We start from the raw sequence: 13627 nt of genomic DNA, 5'->3' as shown, positions 1-13627 counted from the left end.
CCATCTTTTTGCATTCTTTCCTTTCTTCAATTTCTTCAACTTCAGATGGCATTTCATGACCAACAAGTTGTGGTCAGAGTCCACGTCTGCTCCTGGGAAAGTTTTACAATCCAACACCTGGTTTCTGAATCTCTGCCTAATCATAATGAAGTCTATTCGATACCTTCCAGTGTTTCCAGGTCTCGTCCACGTATACAGCCGTCGTTTGTGGTGTTTGAACCAAGTATTGGCAAGGACTAAATTATGATCAGTGCAGAATTCAACCAGCCGACTACCTCTTTCGTTCCTTTGTCCCAATCCAAATTCTCCTACTGTATTACCTTCTCTTTCTTGGCCTACCACTGCATTCCAGTCTCCCATCACAATAATAATAATAATAATAATAATAATAATAATAATAATAATAATAATGATATGGCCCCAGTTTCAGCGCGCAGGCATGTTGGTTTAACGCCATCTAGGCTGCTTGCGCGTCAGTTTCGACGTTCCGGTTTTTACGTTATCCCATGGCAGAAAAAACTGGGTCTCTCTTGGGCGATCTATAGTCAAACCAAACCCCATGATGCAACAGTACCGAAGTGCCGTGGCCTACCAAGCGACCGCTGCGACCTGCAGATTATGAATTGTCGTGTGGTCAGCACGACGAATCCTCTCGGCCGTTATTCTTGGCTTTCTAGACCGGATCTATGACTAAGTTTTAATTTAATTTTGTTGGGTAAACCCCAAACGAGTCACCAAAGATCTTTTACATGCCGACATCTTACAGCATGAAGTGTGGAATGGACTTTCCCGTCCTTCAAAAATCCGACGACCTCTCCAGGTTTTGAATCCGCAATCTTGGGAGCCGAACGCCGACACTACCACTGATTCACGGAGCGGAATAGGTGTCACGTGATACAAGCGTCCAACATACGCTTGCAGACGAATAGCTTTGTCCTGTTATTCTTCACTCTAAGGTGGGAATGGCCGATGGTGTGCATGTTAGACGGGATATAAGGGGCCATGAGAACGTAGTAGTAGCTGCACTGAATGAGCTCGCTCTTGTGGCGTGAAGTGCAGTGGCGCCAAGCTCTCCTCTCCTCGCGAAAGTTGCGAGTGTTGATAGCAGAGCTCCCGCTTGGCCCGGCCTGGCCCGCCACGTCCTTGACTTGACAACCAACGGCTCCGGCCAAACTTTTTATTGTGTGTGCCTCGTCTTAAGGGGCTCAGGAGAAAGAGAGAGAGCATAGAAAAACTCGACCCGGCCGACCAACAGGTTTCAAGGTGAGCCCCTGTTACACGATGCGCCAGCTCTTAAGGGTTCCCTCGCTTTTTTTAATCTCTTCCTCTCTCTCGTGGTGTTGTGTTTCCCGTCAATGATGTTCTTTGTTAGAACCAGGCGTGTAGATTTGTATTTTTTCTCTTTTGTTTTTTATTTCGCTTTATTTTTACCACTAAAGGGCACTCTTTGGTTGACGTTTAATGGAATGCTTAATTAAAATATATTGCGGACTTAAATCTTGTGCACATTCTGATAATTCCATGTCTTTTACGAAGTGAAGTGTCGATAACACTTCCTGTTCTCTTGACCTCCTTAGGAAGAATGAATTTGGAAACTAAATAATACATAAAATCGCATTGCTTCTACTTGTGCGGGTTCCCCTCTTTCGTCTCTCGTATTTTATCTCCCTAATTCATCTCTTCTCTTCAAGCGTGCTGAGTAGCCCAGACGGCAGAGCGTTGGCCATCTGAGCTCAAGTTGGCAGGTTCGATCCTGGCCCAGTCCGGTCACATTTGAAGGTGTTTAAATACGTCAACCTCCTGTAAGAATTCCCGCGGGACAAAATTCCGGTACTTCGGCGTCTCCCAAAAGCATAGAAGTAGCTTGTGGGACTTAAATCGAGTAACACTTTTTTTTTTAAATCCTTCTCTTTCGACCATCCAGGCTCGGAGTCAATGATATTCCCATTTTCCCCGATGTAAATAATGAGACATGACATCGAGGCTAATAAACTCATAAGTTAAAAAGGAAGTACCTTTGTGCACAGCCTGCTCCCACGAATTATGTCTGAATTAATGTTTGAGTTGTTACATTGTTACAAATTGCTACAAGTAATCCAGAAGAAGTGGGGAATAATATCCAAAGAGCAATGTGTAGAGCGTTAAGACGGTTAGGCTATACCGTGGAGCGGGCTGTATGGTCTTTCGTTCTGAATGCCGATTTTTAATAAGAGTCATACATGCAAGAACAAGACACCTTATACAAAGTGAGATGCGCTAAATAAGAGTTAAAAAGGGATACAGTAGATAGTTTATAAAACTTACTCCGAACACATCGAGCATTGATATAGGGAAGATGTTTTTGAAGGCTTCCTTCTGGAGCGTGACCGGCCCCATGGCTAAATGGCAGGACTTGTTCAGTTGGTATTTGAGGAAAGTGTAGGGGTAAGAACAGTAGGGCTGAGCTCGATAACTGCAGTCCCTTAAGTGCGGCCAGTATCCAGTATTCGGGAGATAGTGGGTTCGAATCCCACCGTCGGCAGTCCTGAATATGGTTTTCCGTGGTTTCCCATTTTCACACCAGGCAAATGCTGGGGCTGTACCGCTCCTTCCCACTTCTAGCCCTTTCCTGTCCTATCGTCGCCATAAGACCTATCTGTGTCGGTGCGACGTAAAGTCTTTGTCAGTGCGACGTAAAGCAACTTGTAACGAAAAAAAAAGAAGTCCAATATTCTGGATTTGTGTAGAATTGCACTGTTTCGGATATGTGTAAATCAAGTCTCATGCCCTATTTTCTGGCGATTAAGTTAATGTGATCCATTCGTATGACGAGTAATCACCTCGGAACGTGTGTTATAATGTCGAAGGGAGTGGGAATTAACTACACAATACTAATGTGTAGTGTAACAACGAATGTTATCTCCGGTTTGACGAGCCTGTTCACGAGCATAAATGAGCGAACATTACACCTTTCATGCAAGCGGTTAACAGCAGAGGAAAGCAAAGCAGTTTGTTACGGGAAATGACACCCTTGCTCATTGTTCGAATCAAGACCGGAGGTTTCGTGAGTAATTTTGTGGTAAAATGGCACTTTGCATTTCATTATGCAAATAAACTGGAAGAATTATGAAAATCACGGTAAAATTATTTTACTTCAAGAACAAATTTTTGTAGCAGTCACATGTAAGAGCTAGGCGATTTCTCTCATGACATTTGTCAACCTGAACAATTCGTGCTATGTTCACATAACTGAATCACTACATTAGTTTACACAAACACAGTGATGCACCAAGAGAAGACTAGTTAATCTGTTTTAGTAGGTTTTGGTACGTGGATTAATTTCTTAGACTTTTCAAAGTAGGAAACCCTTTGGAGGTGGTCAGGGAAACGGAGTGTGAAAATCTCAAGTAACTCCCTTATAGGGGAGAGGAGCGAACTATGAATTGAGTATATGGTGATGATTGTAATAACTAGGGTTCGGAAGTTTATGACTAACGAAGTACAAGATATGCAAGCAAATATGCTTTAAAACAAACTAAATATGACCTTAAAAAGGTTAAATATGATTTAAACAGTTTAGCGATCGGTATCAAGTATTCTACTCGCATCAAACGTGTCAAAAAGTAATTGGCGATAATACAGCAGGCACATTTAATCATGCAAACTGGCAGAGCTACTGTAGGTAAATACAAACTTTGTACATTCATTATCATATCCCTTAGTTCTCATTCTGTTTTCCTTAGAAGCAAAAAAAATGCATTTGCATACTTTTTGGTATCCGTCGGCGTACGTTCGTAGAGCATCTCTTTCTCGAAATCATGTCTTCTGAACCTACCTATCTATTTCTGGAAAAGAAAGAAAAATTCATCTACTAATGTATTTTGAAATCCCGTATTTGAAAATCGATGCAGACTGTTAAAAACGACGCGTCAATTTAAGCAAAAATAATCAACACACAACCAAATATGACATTATATCAGTAAAATAGCAAAACATGACCAAAACAATAAAAATGGCCGAAATGTGCATTTATATGCAACATAAAATTGCTTTAAACGGGGTTAGAAACTGATCATTCACAATTTTTTTTAGGTTTCGGATAAAATGACCTCAGGAATGAAATAAGACTTTTCCTTAACATCCAAACCTTAGTAGTAAAATTTAATTTTAAACTTTTCCTCCCAGACTGATTTCTGCTTGCATTTAGATTCATAAACAGTATTAGTTGATTGAAAAAATTCGGAGGTGGTTGGGAGCGGTTCAATCTTATGGGCTGAAGTATTGCTCCTGTAGTGTATCTTCGACGTATTGGTAAATCTACTGTATTCCCTCATGACGAAGCTCGGTTATTCATTGTGTAGAGTAGTTACAAATTTGATCGTCCTGAACGTTTTACCACACTGAAAGAGCTCAATTTTCGATTTCGATTTAGGCGGAGTGAACTGTGGTAGAGTGCTGATCTAGGGTTCCCGAGATCGTGGGTTTGACCCCGCCAATGGTAGTCAGAGGTTTGAAGGTTCGATGCCGCACGATACAAAGGATGTCTGATTACATATTTGATGTTTTTCTATATTGAGTCCTTAGCCCGAAGGCTGGCAACTGTCATAGATGCCTCAGATGTCAATAAAGAGGCGTATTTGGGAAATGAGGAGTGATATAGTTTACAGTTTCTTTCCTCAGCAAACCACAAGTTTCTATCAGTCCGACAAGCCTACTAAAATGCGCACATAGACCTACCTTATGACAAACACGTTCAGACCATTCATAACGGGGACTGGCAGGATAAGGAATGACATTACTATACTCCCTGTCAAACAGGAAGCGTTTTGGCTTCGAAAGGCTACTCAGAATTGTTCAGCCAAGTGCCTGTAGTGTTATCCCAACCACTCATTTGCGCTACCTTCCGTGCAAAATTTCACCAACGTTAAAAATTACTTGCCCCACGCCAAAATACTTTTTCTTCATCAAAACGATGACAGCGGAAAGGGCTACCCATTTGACACACACTGCTATTTGCTTTTAGTCGCACCGACACAGATAGGTCTTATGGCGACGATGAGATAGGAAAGAGCTAGGAATGGGAAGGAAGCCATCGTGGCCTTAATTAAGGTACAGCCCCAGCATTTGCCTGGTGTGAAAATGGGAAACCACGTAAAACCATCTTCAGGGCTGCCGACAGTGGGGCTCGAACCCACTATCTCTCGGATATAATATTTTCGTGTGGCTATTTCTAGCCGAGTGCAGCCCTTGTAAGGCAGACCCTCCGATGAGGGTGGGCGGCATCTGCCATGTGTAGGTAACTGCGTGTTATTGTGGTGGAGGATAGTGTTATGTGTGGTTGTGAGTTGCAGGGATGTTGGGGACAGCACAAACACCCAGCCCCCGGACCATTGGAATTAACCAATGAAGGTTAAAGTCCCCGACCCGGCCGGGACTCGAACCCGGGACCCTCTGAACCGAAGGCCAGTACGCTGACCGTTCAGCCAACGAGTCGGACATCTCTCGGATGCAAGCTCACAGCTGCGCACCCCTAACCGCATGTCCTACTCGCCCGGTTTTGACACATACTATAGCAATGCTCATACTTCAGTCACTGGCATATTGTCAACGCCAAGGATTAGGCTGAGTCAGGTCAGTAAAATTTGTTCTAGTCCATAGCCTAATAGAGGACAGTTCACTGTCATGTTTCGCCAGTAAAGACGAATTTGGTGTTTACCCGACAAAATTAATTGTCTTTAGCTATAGATGGCTCAAGAGAGTTTCGTCTTTCTGCCATGTGGCAGCGTAAATTGGAACGTCGAAATTGACACGCAGGCAGCCTTGGTGGCGCCAGATCAAAATGCTTGCACACAATAGCTGAGATCATCATCCCATCAACAACGCTGTGACTCGTTCCGCATTCACCGAAGTTTAAAAGCCTGCTTTGATTATTTGGCGTATGGCTTTTAGTGCCGGGAGATCCCAGGACGGGTTCGGCTCGCCAGGTGCAGGTCTTTTGAATTGACTCCCGTATGCGACCTGCGCGTCGTGATGAGGATGAAATTATGATGGAGACAACTCATATACCCAGTCCCCGTGTCAGAGAAATTAACCAATGATGGGTTAAAATTCCCGACCCTGCCGGGAATCGAACCCGGGACTCCTGTGACCAAAGGCCAGCACGCTAATCATTTAGCATTGGAGCCGGACTGATTATTTGATTATGGCTTTATTATTTTTTAATGTATTTTATACAGTTTGCTTTACGTCGCACCGACACAAATGGGTCTTATGGCGACGACGGCCTAATGAAGTGTAACTCCTGTCTCATGTAGATGACCTTCCTATGCAGAGGCATATACTTTTCGCACCACTACAGTTGTTAAACTTTCTATTCTCTTGTTAACAAGGTTTCCCGTTTGCAGGTAATATTTCGCATGCGAACTAGACGTTGTGTGATGCTTTCAACAACAGCATTGTGCTATCTCAAGGAGCCTCCGTGGTTCAGGCGGCAGCACGCCGGCCTCTCACCGCTGGGTTCCGTGGTTCAAATCCCGGTCACTCCATGTGAGATTTGTGCTGGGCAAAGTGGAGGCGGGACAGGTTTTTCTCCGGGTACTCCAGTTTTCCCTGTCATCATTCATTCCAGCAACACTCTCCACTATCCTTTCATTTCATCTATCATTCATTAATCATTGCCCCAGACGAGTGCGACAGGCTTCGGAAGCTAGCCTACATAGCGAACTGCGTGAATTGTAAACGAGCTACGTGTCTTTCTCACAAACTTATTGTTTCTTTTACCAATGTGAAATGATATGTGTGTATCTATAATTTATCCCGCCAGATAAGTAAAATATCGTAAACCACAGCAATTTTAACAACACGTATCCCTAAATCCTATTTATTTCCTAACTATCGAACTGTTTCAATCGCACATCTATTCCACTCGTCGTATTCCCCTGAGCAGCTAGACCATAACGAGAAGAATATCAAGAGTGGTTGGAGAAGTGGCTCGCGCAGCTCATTCGCACCTCATTGGCCGCTTGTTGACACTTACTTCACCAAATTAGCTTCTGGTTTACTTTAGATTCCTTCAAATAACAGCTGTGGTTTGGGATGATGTATATTAACGAGCGAGCCGGGACGAGGCCGGCCTGTCATTACGGGTCCGTATCCGGCCTGCGGGCTGCGGCACATTCCTGTTCTCCTTCACTGGGGATCTAGCGAGGGGGAAAAAAGTCATAATTGTTGAGCCTTGTTTCCGTCTAGGTAGCGGAGTAGCCTTTTTGATTGATTAGTTCATTCATGTGTTGGTCGAGAGATATATTGGGAAATATTCACTGGCGTAGCGTGATCCAGAAGTTTATAACCCAACCATCTCCTTGGCGTTACAGGTGTTATGACCAACGGTTGCCTTCTTTTCGTTATATCAGTTACTACTTCGTCATTTAGTTACTAAATTGAAGTTGAAAGCAGAAGGAAGGCCGTTGAAATAGTCCTTGCCTGATGCTAAATTGTGTATATCTTAAAAAGGCTTTGTTTCTGCGTGGAACGTCGTTAACATTGGTTTGTTGCTTCTGTCACAGCGGGTCCAATTCTGATTGGTTGTTCCTGGAAGAAGAATAGACAAATTCAGCCAATATATTTGTACCCAATACACGACGGATTGTAGAAGAAAGAACAGGGTGGTTCGTACTTGATAGTGGTAGTGTGTTGGCTTCCAGATCTAAGTCACCGGTTTAATCCCGGCAGAGGTACAGCAGTTGGAAAAAGGGCCATTCGACATTTCATGTCGTAAGATGTGAGCATGTAAAAGATCTCTGGTGACACATTTCGTGTTTACCCGATAAAATTAATTTAACACTCAGGCATACATCGTCTATGAGAGATCCGGTTTTCCTCTGCTATATGGTAGAATAAAACGGAACGCCAAGCCAAAATGCCTGCACATGGCAGCTGAGGCCATATTATTATTATTATTATTATTATTATTATTATTATTATTATTATTATTATTATTATTATTATTATTATGTGGGAAGGCAGGGATGAAATGGCTTCATAGAGTAGTAAAATTAGCATGGAGTGTTGGTAAGGTACCTTCAGATTGGACAAAAGCAGTAATTGCACCTATATATAAGCAAGGGAACAGGAAGGATTGCAATAACTATTGAGGTATCTCATTAGTTAGTATATCAGGCAAAGTATTCACTGGCATTTTGGAAGGGAGGGTGAGATCAGTTGTTGAGAGGAAGTTGGATGAAAACCAGTGTGGTTTCAGACCACAGAGAGGCTGTCAGGATCAGATTTTCAGTATGCGCCAGGTAATTGAAAAATGCTACGAGAGGAATAGGCAGTTGCGTTTATGTTTCGTAGATCTAGAGAAAGCATATGACAAGGTACTGAGGGAAAAGATGTTCACTATACTGGGGGGCTATGGAATTAAAGGTAGATTATTAAAATCAATCAAAGGCATTTTTGTTGACAATTGGGCTTCAGTGAGAATTGATGGTAGAATGAGTTCTTGGTTTAGGGTACTTAGAGGGGTTAGACAATGCTGCAATCTTTCACCTTTGCTGTTCGTAGTTTACATGGATCATCTGCTGAAAGATATACAATGGCAGGGAGGGATTCAGTTAGGTTGAAATGTAGTAAGCAGTCTGGCCTATGCTGACGACTTGGTATTAATGGCAGATTGTGCCGGAAGCCTGCAGTGTAATATCTTGGAACTTGAAAATAGGTGCAATGAGTATGGTATGAAAATTAGCCTCTCGAAGACTAAATTGATGTTAGTAGGTAAGAAATTCAACAGAATTGAATGTCAGATTGGTGATACAAAGCTAGAACAGGTCGATAATTTCAAGTATTTAGGTTGTGTGTTCTCTCAGGATGGTAATATAGTAAGTGAGATTGAATCAAGGTGTCGTAAAGCTAATGCACTAAGCTCGCAGTTGCGATCAACAGTATTCTGTAAGAAGGAAGTCAGCTCCCAGACGAAACTATCTTTACATCGGTCTGTTTTCAGACCGACTTTGCTTTACGGGAGCGAAAGCTGGGTGGACTTAGGATATCTTATTCATAAGTGAGAATTAACAGACATGGAAGTAGCAAGAATGATTGCTGGTACAAACAGGTGGGAAGAATGACAGGAGGGTACTCAGAATGAGGAGATAAAGGCTAATTTAGGAATGAACTCGATGGATGAAGCTGTACGTATAAACAGGCTTCGGTGGTGGGGTCATGTGAATGGACTCTGTTATGGAGGATAAGAGAGAGGTAGATCAAGACGACGATGGTTAGACTCGGTTTCTAACGATTTAAAGATAAGAGGTATAGAACTAAATGAGGCCACAACACTAGTTGCAAATCGAGGATTGTGGCAACGTTTAGTAAATTCACGGAGGGTTGCAGACTGAACGCTGAAAGGCATAACAGTCTATAATGATTATGTATGTATGTATGTATGTATTATTATTATTATTATTATTATTATTATTATTATTATTATTATTATTATTATTATTATTATTATTATTATTATGGCGACTTTTCATATTTATGTTGTGTATGGTGCAATTATTTTGAAGTGAAGTGATATTGTTCTGATGTTTCCCTTGAGTGAGCTTATTAAAATCTGTGGTCAAGGGCATAGGATCTCACTCACGAATGCCGATATTACTGGTAGAAATTGTATTGTATTTTATAAGATGTTCCATTAGTTATTGTTACACGATACGTACATCCGGGATGGTTTGTCGAAGTAAATTGCGACATTTTGGAATTTTATTCATGAAATATTCGGAATAGTTGTGGATTTGTTGCACCTTTTGTGTTTTCTCCGTTTTGTCCAGCTCTTAAAATGTGTAGCATTTCAGCATGTTGTTTATCTTCAGAAAAAACGAAAAATTAAGCATAAGCGCGCGTGAGGAGATTCCAATGCTGAGTAAAACGGGAAACCCGAATTAAGTAGCGTCTCTTTGCACAGCTCGTTACGCTGACAGACCGAGATTTATATTGACATCTCATGGACTCTCATTAATTGTCCTTGGTGCAGCCTTTGAGATAAGTTTTTATTTTCAAATAAGTATGGGAAAAGTTTTTATTGGTCGAGCCGTCTCTGTTATTAGGCGATTGACAGATAATTTTTGTTTGTGGATGACGCCTTTTTGTTTTCCGATCTAAGCTTTGCTATATATTAGGACATTATATTAAGTATAGACTACTTACTAATTCACAGGTTTTATACATTGGTTTTGTATGATTAGAAATCTTTCTTTTAGATTATATTATCAGCACATCCAGTGTTAGTAGCCAGTGCTGTGCCCGTCATCTTTTCTCACTTCTGTCTCAACAAAGTATTGGTGTACCATATTTCGTAATTAAGTTGATTTAAGCCCTTCCGGCTTTTAGATGCTGCGTTAACTAATTGGAGCCCTGTCGGTAGAACGCAGTTCAGTTCCCAGGAAAAGTGTGAGTGCTTATTTTTCGAAACGCCTGTTATCACATCAGAGTACTCGGTTTAATTCAAATAGCCCTTGCAGTTCATTAGGGTTTTCATTACTGTCCATATTATTTTGTTTTAACTTATAGCTGTTTCCTATGACGTAGTAAGTTATTTAATCAATGGCATATTTTTTACTTCCCGCTAGTTCTGGTTTTTTAAAAATGTCAATTTCGATGCTGTTGTTTAAAAGCTAATGTGGTATCTGAAACTACTGCCTGCATTGTTCGGAGATATAAATCTGATTGGAAGTTCCGAAGCGAACGGTTTCGACTGGAACATTTCACAATATAAAGTTCTTCTTTGCGTTGATTGTGGCATGGTAAAGTACTCCGATAATATATTAGGTTCTAGTCTACTCGTAAGAATTAATATGGCATATCTTTCCACCAATCCAGTTTTTCTTGTCACATAATAAAAGAAACCCAACGTGTTTTTTTTTTTTTTGCCAGCCAGTAACTCTTCAATGGATTATATTTTACAGCTAGGTTTATAAATGAGTAATATACATTTCCAAAGCATGTTTTAGCGTTATTGTATAGAATATTTAATGCTCAGCTACTAACGTGGAGTCTCTCCGACTCCTGTAGATGATGGGTCATTCGCTTCCGTTCAGACCTTTCACTTTACATCCTTGTTCTTCCTGCTACCTTCCTCCTTCATCGTCGTAAGCATTCACGCAGCTGGTCATTATTCAGCAATAATGTGGAATCGAGATACTAATAATGTCTGAAGTAGTGTAGGAGTCTCGCAGACTCAGTTTTTTAATCAGGTATGCTAAAATGAATAAATATTCTGTTAATCTTTTTTATCGTACCTTATGATGTAGTAATCTGGTGTTTATTCATTTATGCACGGTTTAGTTTTCATTTGATGAGAATAAATGTGACATTTTTCGGTCGTTAAAATGTTGCCATGCTTAATACAAGTCAGAAAACACGTAATGTCTAATGTCACACTAAACCGTTCCATACAATGCATGCCAAACTCATTGATAATACTTTGCTCATGAAAACTTATACTAACGGTCCATAATTTGAAATTTATTTCAGGGAGTCTCACAGGCCCAACGTCAGTAACAATGTTTTTGAGTTTTCCCCTCAGCAGCTGAGTGTTACGTCTTTCTGGGTAATTTTTTAAATACAGTACATCTATTTCGTTTCACAAACTGGACAAAATTACTAACCCTTCCAGTACACCATACGGAATAAACTCAATATATTATTTTACTATAAATAATTTGATTTTAGTTACTGAAAAATTATGGGCGTTCTGTATGGAAACATTCAATTTTGTTAAGATATTAAAAGATTAAGCGTTGGAATTTCATCTCGGGCCTTTTCCAACCATATTTCTCTCTGTCTTGGCTTTCAACATTCGGTAAAGTTTTTTTTTTTTTTTTTTTTTTTCTAGTTGCTTTACGTCGCACCGACACAGATAGGTCTTATGGCGACGATGGAACAGGAAAGGGGCTAGGAGTGGGAAGGAAGCGGCTGTGGCCTTAATTAAGGTATAGCCCCAGCATTTGCCTTGGTGGGAAAATGGGAAACCACGGGAAACCATTTTCAGGGCTGCCGCCGGTAAAGTTTAGTCCCTTCTTATGTGTTGCATTCTCTTTAGATACGATACTTGAAAAATGTCTGTTCTGTCAAGCAGAAAGTTGTGTTTTCCGTACACTAACAAGGTGGCTAGTTCCAAGTTAAGTGTGTAGCGTGTTATTCTTGAAATGCAGCCAAGCCTTGAGGCTCTTCATGGCACTGGGGGAAGAAGCTATTACTGGCTATTACCACAGACAGCACCATGGTCCTATTGTCTCATTGCTGAAGAATTCGAGTCTAGTTTTCTGTGTGGTACATTCCAAGCCGACACTTTGATGTGAACTATTGAATGGGAGGGCAGACATTGACAGACAAATTAGAATACAATTGAAAGTGAGACTACATAGCGACAAGGAGAAGAGCTATAAAGTACAGGCTGTTTACTGCCGAGCTAGGAACAAGGAATGTCGCTGTGGCATCGACTGAGCTCCACTATTGTCATTGTCACTGTATTTCTGGTAATGATCAAAATTTCATATAGCCCCATGGGAAATAGGATAGTTACCATTTTCTGTGTGCAGAATTCAGTTTATGCCAGTTTTTTTAATGTCTATGTATTGAACGAGTTTACTAAAAACAGATTTGGCAAATCCGTCCGTCCGTTCTGCTGGAGCGATTTGCTTCATTTCTGTTTTATTCTCTCCGGAATTACCTGCCGTGAATCATGAGACATTGGTAGGTCTCTAAGTTCAGCCAATTTTGAGTAATCCTAAAATCAAATCATTAAATGATCACTCCAGTAATTGCAGGCGAAGTCATACGCTACCTCGCAATACATTCTGTACTTAGCGGGTTGCTAAGCGACTAACACTTTCAAGGCCCTATGTGACTTTCACCGTTAATAATGTCATTGCATGCAGCCATGTTTGATTACTACCTGTGAAACCAGAGAGTATACACTTCATCTGATCACGGAATACTATTCCCTGCTAGATAGGCCTACTCTTTGCTTCTCTGACCTTCCCCAGCTTTTGAATATACTCAACAGATGGTAGAACGTTCCTTATAACTTACATGCTATTAAGAGAAAAGAGTCTACGTACTGTACAGACGGAAGGTATCAAGTCGACTGGCCTTCTGTATGACCATTAATAAAGCGCAGGGACAAACACTTGAAAAAGTGGGTGTCTACTTACCCGAACCAGTAGTCAGCTACGGCCAATTGTATGTTGCACTTTCTTGGGCAAGATCGTTTAGGCCGAATGGTGGAAGCACAAATAATATTGTATGGGAAGAAGTGTTATACACTATATTACCTGAATTAAATGTTCATAAAACTATTTAAAAGGGCAGGCAAAACAATATGACTGCGGCAAGCATATCAAGACGAGTTATTTGACCTATTTATAAGGAATGCTGCAGATCAGCAGGGTCCACTAGCTTCATGTTTTGTTAATATATTCATATTTCATCAAAATCTTCATATAGAAGTATAGAAATGGTTAACTGAAAACCGGTGGGAACCGAACTCACAACCTTTGTCAGATTTTGCGTCCAGTACTCGCCCTAACAAGCTGAAAAACTATTTCAATTACCATACGGTCGTGCAGGCTAAATATTCAAGCGTTAG

This window comes from Anabrus simplex, chromosome 8, assembly GCF_040414725.1.
Source record: "Anabrus simplex isolate iqAnaSimp1 chromosome 8, ASM4041472v1, whole genome shotgun sequence".
Classification (NCBI taxonomy): Eukaryota; Metazoa; Arthropoda; class Insecta; order Orthoptera; family Tettigoniidae; genus Anabrus; species Anabrus simplex.
The sequence above is the reverse complement of the archived record's forward strand: the minus strand, read 5'-3'. Positions refer to the sequence as shown.